This window comes from Trichechus manatus, unplaced genomic scaffold (assembly GCF_000243295.1).
Source record: "Trichechus manatus latirostris isolate Lorelei unplaced genomic scaffold, TriManLat1.0 scaffold00008, whole genome shotgun sequence".
Lineage (NCBI taxonomy): Eukaryota > Metazoa > Chordata > Mammalia > Sirenia > Trichechidae > Trichechus > Trichechus manatus.
This window is the reverse complement of record NW_004443944.1, coordinates 26,793,464-26,815,481: the sequence shown is the minus strand read 5'-3', so window position 1 is coordinate 26,815,481 and position 22,018 is coordinate 26,793,464.

Genomic DNA, 22,018 nt, shown 5'->3' with positions numbered 1-22,018 from the left:
CCCCCTCGCTCTCTGCTTCCTCCCACCTCTGCCTCTTTCTTTTTCTCTCCGCTCCTGGGGGCTCCGTCTAGATTTTTCCAGGTGAGCCCGGCTCTGTTTCTCTCTCCATGTCTCTCCCTCTCGCCCTTTCTTCTCTGGCTATCTCTGGTTCCTCTCTACGCTGCCTCCGGGGTGGCCGAGGGCTAGTTCTCATTCTGAGTGTGTGCCGGCCTGTCTCCTGCTCACCAGCCGTGCCCTCCTCCTCCGGCCCATCTCTCCTCTCCCTTTGCAAACTCACTTTGCTTTCCAGAACCCGGAAGTCAGGCTTGAGCCAGGATCTTGTGGCTGAACCCCAGGCCCACTCACCCACAGGGCCTATCTCTCCCATTGCAAAGCGCCGGTCAACAGCCACGCTTAGGTTAGGGCTGGCTTCGCACCCCCATCCTCTCCCTGTCCTGCTGCATGTTGTCCTTGGTCCCTGAATGGCTCTCGCCGTGGCCTCTCCCACCACCCCACAGACATGGCCTGTTGTCATCGTCCCCAACTTCTCCAGCTTCTGACTCTGCAAACCTCTCCTTAGCAGACACGGTTGTTCTCTCAGCCTTGGTGACACCATGTCTCCTGAGACTCCCCTCCTCTCTGCCGGCTCCTTCTCTGTGCCTCATCCTTCAAATGGGGGTGTTGGTCCCCCACCCTCCTCTTCCTTCCCACCGAGCCTGGTGACTTTACCCCCTGAATCTCACCTCCCATTGTGTGGACCACCCTGGCCTCCATCCCTGAGTTCCACGTCTTCTTGTACCCCGGCCTCCTGGACTTCCATAGCTGTCTCATGATGAAATTCACCCCCTCTTCAAAGCCGTGGGGCGGGACGTCCTGTGTCACAAAGCCCCACTGCCCACGTTGCATCCAGGACAGACGTCGGCTCATCCTCACTTGTCCTTCCCCTCCACACTTTCGACGTGCTTCCCCAAATGTTCTTCCCCATCCCATCCTCTCCATCCCCGCCATGCCCGTGCTGGCTCCCCTGCCTCGTCTCCCATTGCTCTGGCCCTTCAAACCAGGCAAATTTGGCTGTGATTTGGTCAACAACACTCACTGCGGATCACCTCTGCAGGGTAGGTGTTGGGGACACAGAGGTACACGGTGCTCCTAGTCTGGTGGGGAGACCCAGAGTTGGGCTGGCTGGCCCCTCGGGGTGCAGGCACATGGTCTCACATACTCTTCTTCATCTTCATCTTCTGTCAGCCTCCCTTTCCTTCCCTCTTGTCCTCACGTGTGTCCCACACCCGTCTCTCCCCATATACCAGTGTGTGTGTTTCCGACTGTCTCAGAGTGAGGGTCTGTGTGTCTCTGTCCACGTCTGATGACCCGTAGTCTGTCAGTGTATTGGTGTGCGTGTCCGTTCTCCCTGTCCGCCTCTGTGTATCTGTAGCTGTGTCTGTCTCTTCCTGTCAGCGGGTGTGTGTTTCCCTTTGTGTCAGTGTGTTTGTGTGTGTGTATCTGACAGTCTGTGTTCTGACCTGGGGTTCTGACCGCGTCTGCCCGTGGGACTCTGTGAATGTCAGTGTCTGCTCGTTTCTGTTCATGTCTTGCTGCATGGAAGGTGTCTGTCTATATGTCTCTCTGTGTGTCTGTCTGTCTAGTTGTACGTGTGTGTGTCTGTTCGTCAGTCCTGTCTGTGTGTGGGGTCTGTCAGTGTCTTTTTGGAGGGTGCTGCCTGACTGTGCCTCGGTGTGTATGTGTGTGAGGATCTCCGTGTCTCTGGCTGTGTTTCCCTGAGCACAGGGGTCTTTCTGGGTGATTCTGTCTTTCCTTCTTTCTCTGGGGCTCTGAAGGGGTCACGGGCTCCCTGTCTGGCCGGCTGGCCTCTGATCGTCCCCACCACTTGGCCATCTGGTGAGCATCTTTCCCTCCCCCCCATCTTCCTTCTCTTCGTCCCCCTCCTGGGGGATTTGTTGGGGTTGAGCATCACCCCTGCCCAGCGGCCTCGCAAGCCCACGAGCAGGTGGCGTGCGTCACACCTCACACGGAGCAAGGGTGAGACAGTTCTCCCACTCGGGCTTGGTGTGTGTGCGTGCGTCATCGGAGCCCCTGGTGGCGCGGGGGTCTCACCTCACCACTCACCACTCCTGCTCTCCTCTACTCCCTCCCTCTCTTCCTCTGGGTCTTTCTCGAGCTTTCTTCTCCTTTCTTCCTGTGTCAGGCCTGCGTCTGTGTGTGTTTCTGTCAAAAACTCCTCACTCTCCCCTCTCCTGCTGCCTTTCTGCTGCCGAGTGAGTTTGTTGGGGGAACTTCAGGGTTTATTTGAGTCTTCCTTTGGTTGTTCTATCAGCAAATCCTGCTGGAGGAGGGGTGGGTAGAGCTCGGCAGGGCTGGGATGGGCCTGATGTGCCTTTTATTTTCCTGCTTTCCCTGGTCCTTACTAGTTCCATTTCCCTCCAGGGGTGCCCCATTGCAGAACCAAATCCAAAGTACGAACCATAACCTAAAAGGGACCCAGCATTCTGCTCCTGCCCCTCATCTCCAGTTGAGTCTCGTCACACTGCCCTTGCTGTTCCTTAGGCTAACATGCTATTCCCACCTGAGTGCCTTTGTACTTGCCATTCCCTCAGCCTCGAGTGTCCTATCCCCAGTGGTCCGCACACTCACTCGCTCACCTCCTCCAGGCCTTTGCTCCAATGGCCTTCTTCAGAGAGGCCCTCCCTGCCACTCTGTCTAAAACAGTGTCCTCTGTTGCTCTCTTCATCCTTACTCTCATTTGTTGGAAGTCAAAGCATGAATCACTCCCTGCTGTCATTGTACTGGTTTATTCTCAGAGGGCAGGGGCCGTCTGTCTTGTTCAATGCCATGTCCGCAGCTCCTAGAACAGAGCCTGGCACATAGTAGCAAGTGATCAGTGTATGCTCAGTGACTGACTGGAGGAACAATCTAATTTCTGAGCCCGGACTGGCCAGGAAACCCAGCATCCTCTGCCAGGACACCAGGAAGGGCTTCCTCTTGCCTACCCAGTCCCCAGGGAGGCTGCCCCTAGCTTCATCCTTGCCTTCCCCATCTGCCCACCCCTGCGGCTGACTTGTTCTCAACTCCTGAGGCCTCGACCACCAGAATCTCACCTGAATCACCTCCTCCACTCCAGCGCCTGTTGCTCGTACCTCACCGGCCCCCACTCGGAGGGCTGGGACCTCTGCCTCCTCCGTGTCTCTGCTTTATGCTGTGGCCCCATTTGTCCCACAGTGACCAGGGTGACTGATCACGCCATTCTCCCTTAACAGCTTCCTGAGGCTCTGTCTTAGCTATCTAGTGCTGCTATAACAGAAATACCACAAGTGGATGGCTTTAACAACCAGAAATTTATTCTCTCACAGTCTAGGAGGCTAGAAGTCCAAATTCAGGGCACCAGCTCCAGGGGAAGACTCTCTCTGTCTGTTGGCTCTGTGGGAAGTTCCTTGTCATCAGTCTTCCCCTGGGTCTAGGAGTTTCTCAGCACAGGGACCCTGGGTCCAAAGGACACGCTGCACTCTCAGTTCTTTTTTCTTCGTGGTAGGTGGCCCCCCTCTCTCTGCTTGTTTCTCTCTCCTTTTATCTCTTGTAAGATAAAAGGTAATGCAGGCCACCCCCCAGGGAAACTCCCCTGACATGCAGTTAGGGCTGTGACCTGAGTAAGGGTGTTGTATCCCACCCTAAACCTCTTTAAATAACCTAATCTTGCCTCATTAACCACAGGCACATAGGACAATTGCATCAGACCACAAAATGGAGGACAACCATACAATACTGGAAATCATGGACTAGCCAAGCTGACACATATTTTGGGGGGACACAATTCAATTTATGATAGGCTCCCACTTCCAGGAAATGTCCAAGGCCCCTCCACGCCAGGCCTTGTCTGCTTTGCCTATCTCAGCTCCTGCTGCTTCCAAGCACCCCCCGCCACCCCATCCTCAGCCACCTCCCCACCCCATGTACTTTCATGGCTCTACACTTTTGCACGTGCTGGCCCCTCTGCCCAGAAGCCCCTTTCCCCCAGGCATGTGTGGTGAAATCCTGTGCATCTTCTGTGTCTCTAGATGCACCCCCTCTTGAGAGAGCTGGGCTGTCTTCTCTGGCCCCATGTTGCTGGGGCCTGCTCTGGACCCTGGACTCCTCAAGCTGCTTCTGCAGTCTTGCCGCATGTCCCCTTTCCCAGCCTCCCATCCTGCTGCCTCTTGGCTGACCACCCATCCCTGGTACCCCCCAGGTCACCATCTCTAGTCACTAGCCCCTTCTCTCTCCCTCCCGCTCTCTCTTTCTCTCTCTCTCTCTCACACGCACACACACACACACACACACAAATACTCACACACATCTGACCCTGTCAAGCACTGCTTCAGTCCTTCCCCTGGCTCCCACCTCCCCTGGGGTGCAGCCCAGGCCTCAGCTCTGTAGACAAACACTTCCACCTCTCATCCCTATCACCTCTCAAGCCCTATCCCTCCTCCGTCACCCACACACCAGCCACCCAGACCGCCCACCATTCCCAGATTCCTCCGCTTGCGTTCTCACCCCTCCAGGCCTTTGCACATGCTGTTTCTGATGCCTGAAGTGCCCTTTCCCGACCTGCCCTTGGTGCTCCGGCATACAGCTCCAGGCCTCCTTCCCCTGGATTGTTTCCTGACCACCCCCCTCCCACCCCCAAGTCTGTTAGTCATTTCTCCCTCTGGGCCAGGAAGGGCCTCCAGAATAGCTCTTGCCCCACTGTGTGCTGATGGGGTCCGCCTGTCAGTCCAGAGCCCTCTTTGGGGGCCGACCATGAATGGCTCAGCTCTGGGACCAGGCAGGTGTGGAGAGGGACTTGTGGGTGATGATGGGAGAGGAAGAAAGAAGGAAGGAGTGAGGTCAGGCTGAGTGTGTCCTGGCCCCTCAGTCCCCTCCTCCTCTCCCTCAACCTGTCTTTTCCTCTTCTGAGGGGCTCCTGCCCATTTTCTTTCACCCTGTGTGAGTGGGTCTGTTGTTCCATCTGGTTATCTGTCATACCTTCCTCTCTGGGAGTTGGGAGTGCTCCTTTGAAGCACCAAATACTTTATGGTGTGTGTGTGTCTCACTGTGCCTCACATACTGTCTTCTGTCTGTCTATCTGTCCATGTGGCTATTTTATCACACTGTACTTCTTGCTTTCTCTCTCTCTAGCCCTGGGGGTCATTGTCATTCTCTGAGCGTGTGGAGAGACAGAGAGAGAGACACAGAGCGGCCCCCTGCCCAGCCCCTTCTCTGCGGGGTTCTCGCTTTTGTGCTCATTCTGTGAGTCACCGGCATACATCTCTCCATTCAATCAACACCCCTCGAGTCTCTCCCGTGTGCTGGGCCGTGCATGCGTGCGTGCGTGCGTGCGTGCGTGCGTGTGTGTGTGTGTGTGTGTGTGTGACTTTCTGCTTCTTCCCCCTCCTTCCAGCCCATTCTGTCTCTGTCTCTAAGGCGTTACTGAAATCTGCCCTGGCTTTGTGCGTCAGAGGTGTGTGTGTTTGTGTGTGTGTTTGTGTGTGTGCCTCCCGCCAGCACCCCCTTCCCCGCTAGCTCCTTGCTCCTGCTTCCCCTTCCCTCTGGAGGTCTTTGTCTCTGACTCTTAAGCTCTCTGCCTGTCTATGTGTGGCTCTCATGGTCTGTGTCTAACTCTCTGGGTCTCTCTTCTCTCTTCTGTCTCTGTCTCTCTCCTCTCTACCTCCATCACTGACTCTTCTTTCTCTGTCTCTCTACCCATTACCATTTCTATCTCTCTTTATCTCTGCTCCCCCCACCTACTCTCTCTCTCTTTCTCCTTCTCTTGGCTTCTTCTCTCTCCTTCCTTGATTTTTCCAGATGTGCCCATATCTCACTATCCCATGTCTCGCTCCCTCCTCCTCTCTCAGGCTATCTTCTCCCCCTTCCTGCCTGGCCTCCCGTGCACGCGTGTGTGCGTGTGCGTGTGTGTGTGTGTGTGTGTGTGTGTGTGTGCGCGTGCGTATCCCTACAAATGCCCCTAACCTGCTGGGGCTCTCATGGGGGCTGTGCCCTGGGGTCTTGTCTTCCCACTCCTACCCCCAGCCCAGCTGTGGCTTCACCCCCTCCTGGAGTGTCATGCTGAGGGATCCTCACATCCCTAAACTCACCCTCTCCTCCTGAGAACTAGTCCCAGGGCTCTCGAGTTCGGGGTTCCCTTTATTCCCTCAATTGCCTAGGCCAGGCCCCCCATAGTAGACCATCATGAGGATGACGGGACTGCCCTCTGAATAGCTCTTAGTCCACTCATCTCTCTCCCTCTTGGTGGTCAACACCCTGGTCAGGCCACTCCCGTCTCTCCCCTGGAAGGACTCTGTTGGCTTCCTCTATGTCTCCCTGCTTCTGCTCCATCAGGGATGAGGGACAATCCCTGTCAACTTCCCAATGTTTTAATACAGCGTTCTGGGCCCTCATGCTCCGGCCTAGACCGTCCCTTAAGCCTCTCTTCCCCTTTCTTCTCTGAACTCTGGTCCTCCAAGCCTTTGTCAAGCCTTGCCCTCTGCCTGGTGAGTTGGCCCACTGTCCCCTCCTCCTCATCTGTTTGGCGAAGTCCTCCTCCTCCTCCAGGCCCTGCATTGGAGTCTCAGGCTCTCGAATCCTCTTCTGGGTGACCCCTCCCCTGCCTGAGCTTCTAGGTCAGCTCAGACTTGCCACCCTGGATTGTGGTAGGCAGTGAGGGCTCAGGCTGGAGCTCCAACCTAACCCCAGGAGCCTGTACACAGCAGGTGATTAATAAGTGTACCCGAGGCTTCTTCTGGAGTTTGTTCTCCCTGTGTGAGTGTTTGGAGGTCTGGGGCTTGGTGCCCCTGGCCTGGCTTCTTCCCTCCTGGCCTGGCTTCTTCCCTCTCTTTGCTCGCAGCCTCCCTGCTCCCTGCTTCACCAAGTATCCCCTCTGCTGCACTTCTGGGTGTGATGTGTGTGTGTGTGTGTGTGTGTGTGTGTGTGTGTGTGTGTGTGTGTGTGTGTGTGATGTGTGCCTGCCTGCCTCCCGTTGCTGGTTCTGTAGCTCCATCTCCATTTACTCTCTGTGCTGTTTTTCTTCCTTTCTCTTCTTTTTCTTTCAAAGTATATCTTTTTTCCCGATTCCAGAAGTAATGCGTCCATCCGTACAGTGGAACGTTTAGAAGATACAGAAAAGCACAGAGAAAACAATAGTCGGTCCCCTTTCCTGAGAGGAGGGGCGGTGAAGAGTGGGCTGGGGAGTGGGCCCTAGGTCGGCCTGCCAGCCCAGGCACCTCCTACGCATATGCACGCGCATCTCTGTCCCTCTGCCTCAGTGTTGCTCTCTGGGTTTCCTTCTTTGTCTCTCTCAGCCTGCACCTCTATCTCCCACACTCTGTCTTCATGGGTTCCGCTCCCACTGAGGGTCCTACCCACACTCACCTTTGTTCATTCATAGCTCATTCTGAAGATGCCAGGCCGGGGAGTGAGTGTTTGTGGGAGGGTGTGTCTCCTGCACCGGCCCTCAGGTCTCACCGGATTTTGCCCCTACTCTGCAATCTCTCCTGTGTCCATGTGTCTGACACCTGTCTGCCTGTCTGTCTGCTCATCTCTCTGCTTCCTCCTCCCCCCTCCCTCTCTCTGCAGCCTGTTGGAGTTGCCATCTCGCCCCTTGCTTCACACCTGCCCTAGTGTGTATATGTGTGTGTGTCCCTCCACACATGTCTGCCCGTGTATGTGTGTGTGTCCCTTACATGTGCCTGCCCGTGTGTGTGTGTGTGTTCCTCCACATGTGCCTGCGTGTGTGTGTGTGTTTCCCTCCATAGGTGCCTCCCCGTATGTGTGTGTCCCTCCACACGTGCCTGCCCATGTGTGTGTGTCCCTCCACACACGCTGCCTTCCTTGCTTCCTCTCTGTGGTTTCCTCACAGTTTGCTCTCCTGTCATCGTCTCTGTGGGTCACTCCCATTTGTAAGTTCTTTCGCTCATTCAAAAAGTAGAACATTTTTTTCTAAATTGTCTGCCATGAACACGATCACTTTATTACCTTTGTAATAAGAAAAACCTATTAACGTTACAGCCAGCACTGTCACCAGAATAATGGAGGTGTTGGAACCAGTTGTTAGCATCCACGTGAACCACACTCCACACTACACCAGTGTGTCTGTCTGTCTGTGCACCCACCTCCAGGTTTCCCTCTCTGCTGCTCCTGTCTCCTGTTCACCACCCTCCTTCTTCTTCAGAGATTTCTGGAATTTCATTCTTGTTTCTCATGCAGTGAGCCTAAGGAATGGAACTCTGTGTGTATGTGAGTGTGTGAGCATGGATGTGTGAGACAGTGTGTGAGTGTGAGTTTGTGTGAATATGTGTGAGCTTGTGTGTAACAGTGTGAGTGTGTGAGCATGTGTGTGAGCATCCACATACACTCACTCACCTCCCCACCTCTCACTGCCTGTCCACAGCCTTCCAGGCTTTTTTCCCCTCTGTGGACATTTTCTTTCTCTTAGAATTGACATTTATTGTTTCGCTCTGGCTTCAGAGATAATAAGTGTTCATGCTAGAAAAGGTGGAAAATATGAAAAAGAATGTGAAATAAAAATTTCCTATAATCCCACCTCCCAGAGAAAATGAATCACTGTTAACATTTTGGGTCTTTCAGAATCTTTTCCTTGTATGTGTGGACTTCTCCTCTCTCTGTGTGTCTCTGCAGATTCTATTTCACTCTGTCCTCACTTATTCATCCCTTCAAAAGCATTTGTGGGTCCCATTTGGGACATTCTTGTGAGTCTGAATGTCTGAGAGGGTCTTTCTGTCTGTCTAGCAGACAGTCTCCTATCTCTCTCCCTTCTTCCCTTCTTTTCTCTGAGGCTTCATCAGACTTTCATGGTGTGTGTGTGTGAGAGAGAGAGAGGGAGAGAGAAAGAGACATAGACAGAGAGACAGAGACAGAGACAGGGAGAGAAGCAGAAACAGAAAGAAGGTGACCGAGAGAGCGAGGTAGACTGAGAATCCGAGAATCCGAGCAGAGAAATAGCAGAAAAATAGCGGGAGAGAGAGGAGAAGAAGAGCCCATCTCCCCCATCTTCCTCTCTCTCTCCTGCTGCCTCACTAAGGATGCAGGGACTGTGCTGGGTGCCTGCCTGTGTTCCTGCCCCTGTCCCTTTGCCCTCGGGCTCCTTAAGGACTAAGAATAGCTTGCCCCGGAGAAGGCAATTGAGGTAGAGGTACAGCTTGCACCAGGCAGTGGAAGGAAAAAACTGGACAGAGTCTCTGGAAGGTTCCTTGTGCAGCCCTGGGAGATGAGGTTAGCAGAGGACCAGGGGCCTGGGCGTGGAGGAGATTCACCTGGGTCCAGATAAAGGGGTGGGCTATTCATGTGGCCACCTGGGGTGCTAGGCTTAATTGGCCACCAAATTTGATATGTGTCATAAAATAATTTGACTAAAATATTTATCAAAACAACTAAATATCAAGTAGTTAACATAAGTTTATAGAGATGTTCCAAACTATGCGTGTGGCACAGTGGCGTAAGGAGGGTGCGTGAAACCTCGCTGTAGAAAATAGTCTTGTGTTTAAGAAATGATTTACTGTTTTAATCTCACAGTAAAAGCTCACCACTATGTTCATCATACAGTTTACACCACAAGTGGGAGCCCTGTGAGGGACTCTGAAAGCAGCTTGGACAGAAGTAGGGGAGGCCATTGGATTGTTGTGTCAGTCACAAGTCCAAATTCAGGGCGTCAGCTTCAGGGGAAGTCTTTCTCTGTCTGTTGGTTCTGGAGAAAGGTCCTTGTCATCAATCTTCCCCTTGGTTTAGGAGCTTCTCAGCACAGGAACCTCTGGTCCAAAAGACATGCTTTTCTCCCAGCACTGCTTTCTTGGTGCTATGAGGTCTCCCACTCTCTGTTTGCTTTGCTTTCCTTTTATCTCTTGTAAGACAAAAGATGGTGCAGGCCACACCCGAGGGAAACTGCCTTTAGGTTGGATCAGGGATGTGACCTGAGCAAGGGTGTTATATCCCACCCTAATCCTCTTTAACCACAGGCAGAGATTATGATTTATAACGCATACAAAAATTACAAAATGGAGGATAACCACACAGTACTGGGAATCATGGCCTAACCAGGTTGACACATATTTTTGGTGGACACAGTTCAATCCATGACAGAGAGTTAGTAGACTTTTTTCTGGGTGCTATTATATTAAAGGGCTCCGTTGACACCCTCTGCCCGGGGTCCTGGCTTCACCTTTGTTTCACCTTGCAGGTGCTGTGGGACTGGGACATGGGACGTGGTGCATCAGAAGCAGAAGTGGGATGTATGACTTGACCACAGGACTAGTGTGACGGTTTGTGTGGGGACAGATCAGAGGCTGGCCTGAGTGGAGGTAGGGAGAGTCAAGAGGAGCAGACAGCTTTGGGTAATACTCAAGCAAATACTCCTTAACATTGACCAAGCCCTCACTACATAGCAAGCACTGTTTTTACAACTCTGTGATGTAAACATTATGGTCTTCATTTAACTCGTGAGAAATCGAGGCCCAGAGAGGTTAAGTAATTTGTCCAAGGTCACACAGCTGGGGAGTGGCTGCGTCAGGTTTCAAATCCAGGCCAATCTGGCTCCAGAGTCTCTGAGCTAAAGACATAGGACCCCCGCCCCCCCCCCCCCCAATGCCTGGACCCTCACAACCTCTCCCCTCACCTCAAGTTGGCCCCCACCACCCTTCAGAGAACTCAGCCTGTCTCCCTCGTCGTCCAGGTCCGTCTTGTGTCTTCCTATTTTCTTTCTCCCTCCCCTCTGGGGCTCTAATAGCCATTTTGCTCTGACTCCGTCTCTCACCTCGACACAGCTAGATGAGCCCCTGGTCTTCGGCATCTGACACACGCAGGTTCAAATCTTACTATGGGCCTCAGGCAGGTGACACACCTGCAAAACGAGGATGTTAAGAGTTGTGAGGCTCCAACGCAATGGCTCATGTAAAGGACACTTAACATGGTGCCAGGCATACCGCATGGGCTCAGGACACACTGGCCAGCTCTGGTGATGGCTGTCACCACGTCCCCATCCTCTCTGGCTAAATCAGTTTGCTTCACTCTGTGTATCCCTTTCATTACCTGTTTGTTCACTCATTCACTCATTCCATAGGCAACTTCTTCCCTGCCTGCAGGCGCCATGCTCGGCTGACACGTGTGCAAGCCCGTGTCTGTGCAGCAAGGCCTGGGGTGGGCTGTGCCCACTCCGTGTCCTGTCCCTGACTTCATAGCCCCCTAGTGTGTGGGACTCTCACATCCCCCTTTTGTGAAGCCATCTGGGATCTCCTCAGGCCCCCTCAGACCCTTGCCCACGGCCTCCGAAGGCTGCTGTCACCAATCACACACTGTCAGCACCCAGCACGGCTCCCTACTTGACTCCTGGCTCCTGCTGCCCACGCTCGAGCTGTCACTGCTTCCTGCCGAATCTGTCCCAGCCAGCTCCCTGAAGTCCCTTCTCCCCTCTCCATCCCCCACATCTTGGCCCAGCTTGGGTGCAGGCCTGGACTTTGCACAGGGCCCCCTCCATGAACTGTGGTCAACTTTGAGTGTCCCTAGGACTCAGAGGGAGCCATGCCGGGGGCCTGATAGGCCACTGGGAACTGGGCATGAGGACAGTGGGCAGAGGCAGGAGATGGCTGGTGAGGGTCTCACACTCTTGTGAGGCTTAAACCCTGACCCAGCACCAGCTTGGGGCCCTGTCTCTGCCCCAGGTCTCCCCCTCAGGACCCCAGCCCAGCTGTGACTCTAAGGGCAGGGCAGGCATCGGGGAGGTGGCTGGAGTGGGGATTCCGGATGGAGACAGGCAGGTCTGAGTTTCCTTCCAGGGTTGCTGCTTCCAGCTGGGCTCACCCCTTAAGCCTCAGTCTCCTCATCTCTAAAGTGGAGCTGACAGTAGTATAGCTTTCATAGGCTGTGGTGAGGACCTGGGACTCGGCCAGTGCTCAGAACATACTTGCTTTGACGGTGCTGTGGTCATTCTCATCACTGCCCCATCTGCAGGGACAGGGCTCCATGGCGGCATCCCCAACACCTCTCCTAGCGTGTAATAGGTGTGCCCTGGCTAGCATTTGGATGAGTGATTCAGTGACTAGGATAGCAGGCCCGACTGAAGCAGACAGATGGACAGACAGACAGACAGGTGAATGCACATGCTCACAAGTGCACACCAGACACAGCAGGACTCACCCCTGGGGCTGGAGGGAAATTGAATTCGACTCTAGAGACAGGTAGTGATAAAGAGAAGACGAGAATGGGGGTGGGGGCGTGGAGAAAGACCCTCAGCTGGTCCACCCAGACAGACACGGATGGGCGTGGCCCAGGTGCTGCCCTTCGGAGCATGAGCAAACCAGAACCAGAACTGAGACTTCAGGAGGGGAGGGAGACGGAAGGAGAGAGACTAACACAGGGGGACCGAGGGACAGACTGACACAGGGAGATAGAGGGACAGACTGACACAGGGAGACGGAGGGACAGACTGACAGAGGGAGACAGAGGGACAGAGACTGACACAGGGAGACGGAGGGACGGAGACTGACACAGGGAGACGGAGGGACGGAGACTGACAGATGGGGACAGAGGGACGGACTGACAGAGGGAGACAGAGGGACAGAGACTGACAGATGGGGACGGAGGGACAGAGACTGACACAGGGAGACGGAGGGACAGACTGACACAGGGGGGACGGAGGGACAGACTGACACAGAGAGATGGAGGAACAGACTGACAGAGGGAGACGGAAGGACAGAGACTGACAGAGGGAGACGGAGGGACAGACTGACACTGGGGGACGGAGGGACAGAGACTGACACAGGGAGACAGAGGGACAGACTGACAGAGGGAGACGGAGGGACAGAGACTGACAGAGGGAGACGGAGGGACAGAGACTGACACAGGGGGACAGAGGGACAGAGACTGACACTGGGGACGGAGGGACAGAGACTGACAGAGGGAGATGGAGGGACAGACTGACACAAGGGGACAGAGGGACAGACTGACACAGGGAGACGGAGGGACAGAGACTGACAGAGGGAGACGGAGGGACAGACTGACAGAGGGAGACGGAGGGAGAGATGGAGAAAATCGGAGGGTAAAGTGATGCACAGAGACAGAGACACGTAGAGAGATGTAGAGATGCAGAGACAGACAGAGAAAAAGAGAGATGGATGTAGAGGGAGACCCCGAATCAGAGTCAGGGATGGTGCAGGTGACAGAGGGACACAGGGAGACCCCACCCCATGCAGAGAGTGAGTGAGAGCCAGCCACACACACACACACAGAGGACAGAGATAGAGAGTAAGGTGTGTGTGTTTGTGGTGTGTGAGTGTGTGTTTCAAGGGGAAGTCAGAACTACACCAAATTCTGAAATGGAGAGACGCTTTGACACATGGCCCCCAAGTCGGTCAAATGTGGACTGGGACTTACCCTGTGCCATGGCAGGGGACCCAGAGATGGGTCCACTCCCCCCCGAACCGCTGGTGCCCAGAGGCAAGAGTGTGGCCAGCCAGTGCCCTGAGCGGGGGTCTTGGTCTTGGTGAGCACCTGGGCCGGTGCTGGGAAAGCCACTGTTGCCCTTGGGGCTGGTTTTAGAGATCAGGAGGAGCCAGTGAAAGATGTGGAGCAAGGGAGTGATTCTGTCACAGTGGCGGAGTTTGGTAATATGTTCTTTGGTAGCAAGTGAAGAAGAAGGATGGTGAAGGGGCTGTGAGAGGCTAGAGTGATAGTCGGGGAGGAAGGAAGTCAGTTGACCCACCCAGGTGTGGTTCTTCTGAGATGTCCTATGGATGGTCTGGGAGAAATCATGGAGGTCTGCAGGCAGTGGGATGGGGGCAGGTAAGGCTGGCCGGGAAGCCTGGGAACATGTGTACCCTTCACCAACAGCGGTACCTAGTGCCCACTCCAAGCCTTTGGCTATGGCTATCCCCTCAGTGTGGGATGCTGTCCTCCCCTCCTACTCCCCTTTACCTGTTGTCCTCCTTCTACTTGCTTCTGGTACTCCCACTGTCACCCTTGGAGGCCCCCATGACTCCCTGGGCATATCCTGTCACTGAGATTACCATGTTCTCTTATAACAGTCTTGTCTCATCCCATGCCTGCCTCCCCCACCAGACTGGCAGTGACATGAGGGACAGCCTGGTGCACAGTTCCTCTGTGGAACCTCGGCTTCACCCACCTGGCACAAGGCTGGGTATAAACGAGGCACTGGGGGGATGCTGGAGAATGGCTAGAAGAATGAATAGACCCTCCTTCTCCACTTGGTGAACTTCTATGCACCCTTCAAGGGCCAGCTCAAATGACTCTTCCTTCCTAAATCCTTCCCTGACCCCTGTAAGTAAGTGGCTTTCTCCATGGGCTCTCGTGTAAATGTGGCCGTTAAAACAAATCTCAGGTTACATTGTTGTTCTCTTTTTCTATCTCTGCCTTCCTAAAGGCTGAGGGTGCTCAAGGGCAGAGCGAGGAAGGGTATAACAACAATAGCTAATTGTTATGTAGTGCTTACTACATGTCAAAAACTGTCCTGAGTGCTCTAAACATGCTTTGCATTTAATCCCTACAATATGATTATAACCCAAAAACCAAACCCATCGCTATTGAGTTGATTCTGACTCATAGGGACCCTGTAGGACAGAGTAGAACTGCCCCATAGAGTTTCTAAGGAGTTGGTGATGGATTTGAACTGCCAGCCTTTGGGTTAGCACCTGAGCCCTTAACCACTGCACCACCAGGGCTCTGCAATATGACTGTAGATACTATTAAAAACAAACAACTACTGTCGAGTCAATTCGGACTCACGGCGACCCCGTGTGTGCCAGAATAGAAGTGTGCTCCATTGGTTTTTCAATGGCTACTTTTTTTTGGAAGTAAATTGCCAAGCCTTTCTTCCAATATGTCTCTGGATAGGCTCAAACCTCTAATCTTTTGGTTAGCAACCAAGCATGTTAACGATTTGCACCACCCAAGGACTCCCATAGATACTATTATTATCCCCATTTTGCAGATGAGGAAACCAAGGCTCGCAGTGGTTAAAGGACTTGCCCCACATCACATAGGAAGTAGTGGAGGTGGGATTTGAACCTAAGAAGTCTGGCTCCAGAGTCACTCTCTAAAGTGACAAAAGGTGATATGTTAAGCACTTTCTGTCAAAGTGTGAAGGGCCCTGGAAGGGTGTACGTGTTTCCCTGGGAGTCTCTCTGCGTCTCCTGGCCTGGGCCCCTCATCCGCTCACTCTCCACTCTCTCCCTGGCCGGCTCATCGGCAGCTTGATGTGCTGACCCTCCCGAGTCCCTTCCTGCAGTCCTCAAGGATGAAGACACAAAGCCAGCACCGGCGGGGCCCCTCCACAGATGCCTCAAACCCACCACCTTGTCTCTGCAGCCCCCGAACGTGTTTTTCTCTCATTCCCATTAGTGCTGGGTGTCACCACCCACTGGGCTGCAGCCAGGAGCCCCAAGTCATCTCTGACTCCTCCCGCTCCTGCCGCCCACGGCCATCTGTCCCTACTTCTTGCTGACTCTCCTTTGGGGTCCCTAGGCAGCCCCTCCCTCCCCTCAGGCTCTGCTTCAGCCCCTCCAGCAGCACGCCTCTCTTCTTGGGCCCCCTCCCCCAAGCTCACCCCTCCACTCCTCACTCAAACACCTGTCACCTTCCCAAGTCCCCTCGTCTGTAAACAAAGCCAGTGACAGCACATTCCTCATGGGGTGTTGCGAGGATTAGATGGATCTTGAAAAGCTGTTAGGGCAAGGCCAGGCTCACAGGCTCCACAGCCCGTAGCTGTTATTCCAGATTAAGTGGGTAGCTGTTATTAAAGATTTTCTGAACGGATGAGTGGCTGACATAGTGGGTGTGCCATTCTTCTCTGTTTCTGTCCCTTCTCTGCCTCCTTGTCTCAGTGGTTTTATGTTTTTAACATTTTGGGGGATGTGGCTATCTTTCGAAAATTTTTCTTGGCTCCCTCCATCCAGCATACAAAGCCCTCCCATCTTAGAAATAAGACCCTTCCTTGGCTTTGCTTCCTCGAGCTACAGCTCATTTCTCTCCTCCCTTCTCAGAAGAGCTTTGGGAAGGAGTTCCCTCACACACAAGCTCTACTTCCTCCACCTGCTGTGATTAGCTCCCGCTTTGGCCCTGGGCAAGGTCGTCAATGGCCTCCATGCTGCCAAATTTAATGGACATTTTAATTTTTAGCCTTTGTCTTGCTCAAACTCTCAGCAGCATTTCAACATTACTCTCATTTTCCAGGACACCTCTCTCTTGGCTTCTTCCAAGACTGGCCATTAGGGATGAGCTGGAGGACCCCTTCTGAGTGTTGTTTAAGTGTTGTTGAGACACGGGGCTCAGTCTTTGGATAACTTCTCTCTCTCATTCTTTCCCTCTCTCTCTCTTTCTCCTCACTCCCTTGGGAATCTTGGTTTATCCAGTCCTATAACTTGAAAACCCAGTAAGCCTTATGCTGATAACTCCCATGTTTACACCTCTGGCCAGGGCCTGAACCCCAGACATTTCCATGTGGAAGTCTATGGGCAACTCAAACTCAACATGCTCTAAATGAGCCCTTGACTTCCATCCTCCAAGCCTGGCACCCACGTAGCCTCCCAAGGTGGGAGTAACTGACACCACCACCACCTGAGTCTAAAACACAGCCTCACTCCTGACATCCCACCCTCCCTTGTCCCCAGGGCTGTGCCCCAAGCCCTTTTAGTTTCTTCTCCACACTCCCTCCCTGTCTGCTGTTTCAGTGACCACTCAAATACTGGTGACTCTCGAGTTTTTGTCTTCTGCCTAACCTTTATTCTGAGTCCCAGATCTGTATGAGCAACTGCTTCCTGGATGCCTCAGACACCTGCCACTCCATGTGTCCCGCAGTGGACTCAGCGTCTTCCCCAACACGTACTCCTCCTGCTGGGGTCTTTGTGTTGATAAATAAGACCATCATCTGCCCAGCCATGGAAGGTGGTACCTCAACATAATGCTTGACTCCTTTGCTCATCTCCACCAGTACTCACTGTGAAAGGTCATTCACCAGTCTTCCACCATGTCCCCTCAATTAACTGAAGATCATATTTCCTAGTTCTCTGTCTTCTCCCTAGTCCTGGTCTCATGGCTATCCTTGTTGACTTCAACTCCCACATGGATGGTGTAGCCAAAATCATGATTTTGCCCTCCCAAATGCGAACAATCTTGTCCTCCATTCGACTTCAACTATGGTCACATTCTTGGCCTTGCCACACAATGACAGCTCCAACTCTGTAATCTCAATTTCAAGTTATCCCACTTCCCAGCTGTCACCTGCTGTCATTCCATCTCATTTATTCTGGCATGTCCTTGATCTCAAAAAGACCTTGGAAGTCAAGCCCCAACCATTCTTTCTTTAAAACTAAAAACCAAACCTGTTGCCATTGAGTTGATTCCGACTCATAGTGACCCTATAGGACAGAGTAGACCTGCCCAATAGGATTTCCAAGGCTGTAATCTTTTTTTTTTTTTTTTTTTTAATTTTATTGTGCTTTAGGTGAAAGTTTACAGCTCAAGTTAGTTTCTCACTCAAAATTTATACACATATTGTTTTGCGACATTGGTTGCAATTCCCACAATGTGACAGCACCCTCCCCCTTTCCACCCTGGGTTCCCTGTGTCCATTCATCCAGCTCCTGTCCCTTCCTGCTGTCTTGTCTTGGTTTTGGGCAGGAGTTGCCCATTTGGTCTCGTATATTTGATTGAACTAAGAAGTACATTCCTTGCCTGTGTTATTGTTTGTTTTATAGGGCTGTCTAATCTTTGTCTGAAAAGTGGTCTTCAGGAGCGGTTTCAGTTCTGAATTAGCAGTGTCTGAGGGCCATAGTCTCAGGGGTTTTTCCAGTCTCTGTCAGACCAGTAAGTCTAGTCTTTTTTCGTGAATTTGAATTTTGTTCTACATTTTTCTCCTGCTCTGTCTGGGACTCTTTGTTGTGATCCCTATGAGAGCAGTTGGTGTGGCGGTAGCTGGGCACCGTCTAGTTCTCCTGGGCTCAAGCTATTGGAGTCTCTGGTTCATGTGGTCTTTGAGTCCTTTGGGCTAATATTTTCCTTGTGTTTTTGGTTTTCTCCATTCTCCTTTGCTCTGGATAGGATGGGACCAATAGATGTATCTTAGATGGCTGCTTGCAAGCTTTGAAGACCCCAGACTCTACTCACCAGAGTAAGATGTAGAACACTTTCTTTATGAACTATGTTATGCCAATTGACCTAGATGCCCCCTGAGACTATGGTCCCCACCAAGGCTGTAATCTTTATGGAAGCAGACTACCACCTTTTTCTCCCACAGAGCAGCTAGTGGGTTCAAACCACCAACCTTTTGGTTAGCAGTTGAGCACTTTAACCACTGCACCCTCAGGGCTCCTTATTCTTTCTTTAGCTCCCTCTAATTAGCCTTTCATCCCCAGCTTGCTACTGACACTGCTCTTGGCAAGATCCAATGGTCTGTTCTCAGTCCTCATCTTTATTGTCCCATCAGCACTGTTGGATGTAGTTGGTCACTTCCTCAGTCCTGAAACATTCACTTTTCTTGGCTTTCATGATATGACATTCTTCTGGTTTTCCTTCTCAGTTTCTCTTGCTGGCTCCTCCTGCTTCCCCTAACCTCTAAATGGACCCTTTCTCTTCTTTATCTACACGGTCTTCCTAGGTGGTATCATTAAGTTTAATGGTTTGACGTGCTTTTGCTGATGACTTCCAAACTCTACCTATCCCTGAACTCCAGATTCCATCATCCATCTCCACTTGGATGCCTAACAGGCACCTCCAAATCAATATGTCCAAAGCTGAACTCTTTCCACCTCTCCTGCAAACTTGCTTCTTCTTCAGTTTTCCCTGTATCCGTAATGACACCACCCAGATCCCAAGGCTAAAACCCTAGAAGTCATCCTGGAGTTCCCATGTCTGGATTACTCCTTCCTTCCTCCCTCCCTCCATCCCATCCATCCATCCATCCATCCATCCATCCATCCATCCATCCACCATCTAACAGGTGCCAAGCTCTGTGCCAGTCAGTGAAAATGTCTGTGTGTACGGTGTGCCTGCATCCAAGCCCCTGCTGTCTGTCTGTCTCCTCAAGAGTCCTTTTTCTCCTCTCTCACTGCCTCTGTTTCCATCTGGTTCAGCCACATTCTCGTCTCTCTACAGAGGAGCTTTACTGAATTTTGCTTGGCGTCTGTGTGCCATTTGTGCTCTCTCTGTGTGTGTGTGTGTGTGTGTGGTGTGAACATCTGTCAGTCTCTCACATCTTTCTCTCTAGGGCTTGGGCTGGGGCGGTTCCCAGTCTCTGGGTCACTGTCATTCACACTTTGTCCATTTATTTGTTGATTCATCCGCAAGAGGTTTATTAAGCACCTGCTCCATGTCAAGACCTGGGCTAGTCCATTGTGAATGTGTGTGCATGTGTGAGTGCATGGCTGTCAGCTGTCCTCTGCCTTTGTCTCCTTCCCTGCCTCCTTTCACCTGCCTCACACCTTGGGGCCCCCAGTCCCTGTACTGGACCCTCACCCTTCCTTCTCTGCATATGCTCACCCTGCCCTTGGTGCTGACACCCCTGCAGCCCAGACTCCCTTCTTGCTCACAAATTGAAAACTAAAAGTCAACCCCTATCTGGCTTTGCTACCTCGGCATATCACAAACCAACTGCATTATCCTCGCAAACTTAGTGTGTTTGTCTCCCTGTTCTCATTAGCGCTAAGAGTCATTGCCCGCCTGGGTCTGCAGCCAGGAGCCCAAAGTCATCTCTGACTCCTCACTTTCCTGCCACCCACAGCCCATCTGTCCCCCTTCCTGTAGAATCTTCCTCCAAAATTGCTCGGCCCCTCCTCCCCATCTTATCAGCCCCTGCCCAGGCCTTGAAAATTGAAGCCTGGACCACTGCATCATTCAACTATCCACCCATCCATCCATCCATCCAACAAACTTGCACTGAGCACCGACTGGATCTCTGCAGAGGACACAGGTCCCAAAACACCAGGCCATGTACTGCAGGGGCTCAGAGTCCAGGTGGAAAACAAATCAGTTATCATTGCATCACAAGGCAAGCGATAGGAGCTCTCCAAGATTTTATGTCACTTTGGTCATCACATTGTGTGTGCGTTTGGGGAGGGTGATGTCTGTCTTATCTGCATGGTCACTTTTTCAGACCTTCTTCCTACTTCTGACCCTCCAGAACCAATGCTCTCCAGGGCTGCTGTTTCCTTCTATGAACTCTCTGCAACCCCACTGTCCATGCCCAGGGCTTCAGAGACCTCCCTCCACACAGATGCTCCTTCATCTCTGTGTCCACTCCAGGCCCCTCTGCTCACAACCTAGTGCCTGTCCACTGTCCCTTCCTCAGTCCCATTTGGGTGCCTCAGCAGCATCACAGACTTAACAAGCCAGGATCAAGTACTCCATTATCCTCACCCCTCATCCTATGTTCCCATCCCCATTACCCAGACCAGAAATCCAACATCTAGCTCCAATTTGAGTCCAATTTTTGCCATTCTTCATCCAATCTCTTTCCAGTTTTTCCCCTTGTTCCTCACCATCCTCATGGCCAATGTGGTTGCCCTAGCAACGGTCAACTTGTTCCTCCTCTCCTGCATGCTCTCAGCTGGTGAACTTGCTCTCTAACTTGTGGAGAAACGCTTCCTCTTGGTCTGTCTCACTCCTGTCCTCTTTCTCCTTCCTTCCTTGGAAGATCTGGAGAGACAACCCTCAGCTCTGACTTTCCTCTATACCCACCACGGTGTGCAGGCACTCCTGTTTGCTAGATTCACAGTCTCTTTCTTCTATGCATCCATCTGCCCAATGGGGAGGGCCCTGGGGATGTCCCACGGCTTCGTCTCATCATCAACGAGGTCATAATAGCCTCTTTCCCTTCCCCTCCAAAACCTGTCTTTCAAGATTAAGACACTGTGTCCTCTTCCACTAGCCTCTGCTGGTCCCTCTCCCCTTGGGTTCCCATCATATCCCAGGAGCTCTCCCCCAGGAATAGTCAGGCATGCCTTGGTTTGGGTGTCTTTCCGCCTCACCAGACTACGAACTCTTACTGTCGGGGTCTGCATCTGATTTCTTCTCTGGATGTCAGCACAAAGGAGGGGCTGAGGGATGTTTCTGATTGGAGGGGTGGAGGGACAAACAGACAGAGGGTGTGTCTGTCTCCGGGTCACTCCTTCCTCCTTGTCCTTTATCAGTCCTCTCTCCCCTTTCTGGAAATCTTCCTCTATTTTTTTTTTTTTTACAAAAATTATTTTCAGTTTTACCAGGGATATACAAATAGTTGTCTTCTTAAAGAAATTAAAACATTACATATGAAACTAAAACCTCTTCCACTGCCCCGCCCCTCAACCTCCATGCTGGTCCCCAGTCTCTATCCCACGAAGAAACCAGAGTTATCAATTTAGTGGGGGAAAAACTCATCACAAACACACACACACACACACATTCCTACAGAAACGGCTAAAATCACACTCAGTGATGAAAGTCTGTTTTCCCCCTAAGATCGGGAACAAGGCAAGGATGTCTGTTTTTGCCACTCTTATTCAACATCATACTGGAAGTCCTAGCTAGTGTAATAAAGCAAGAAAAAGAAATAGAAGAACACATAATGGGTTTTTGGAGTTTTATTAGCAGATAACATTATTGTCTATGAAGAAAATCCTGAAGAATTTACAAAAAAGCTCTTAGAACTAATAAGTGAGTTTAGCAAGGTCATAAGATACAAGGTCAATATACAAAAATCAATGAGCAATTGGAAATGGAAGCATATATATTCCTCTAGAAAATGCAAAATAGTGTTTTATAGTATTGTAGTCAGGATACTGCTGTTCTTGTTTTTAAAAGAAGTGCCCTCACACTGAGTTTTTTAGTCTTCAGTGGGCTTTTACACTCAACAGTTGTCTTAGGGTCCTCTTTCTCTATTAGAACATATAGTTACAGCAAATTCTTCTTCTCTGCTGCATAGTATTCCAGAGAAGAGATGCACAGGAGTTTACTTAGCCTTTCCCCCATAGGCGGCCATTTTGGTTGTTCCTACTTTTTCACCATTATAAACCAGGTTGCA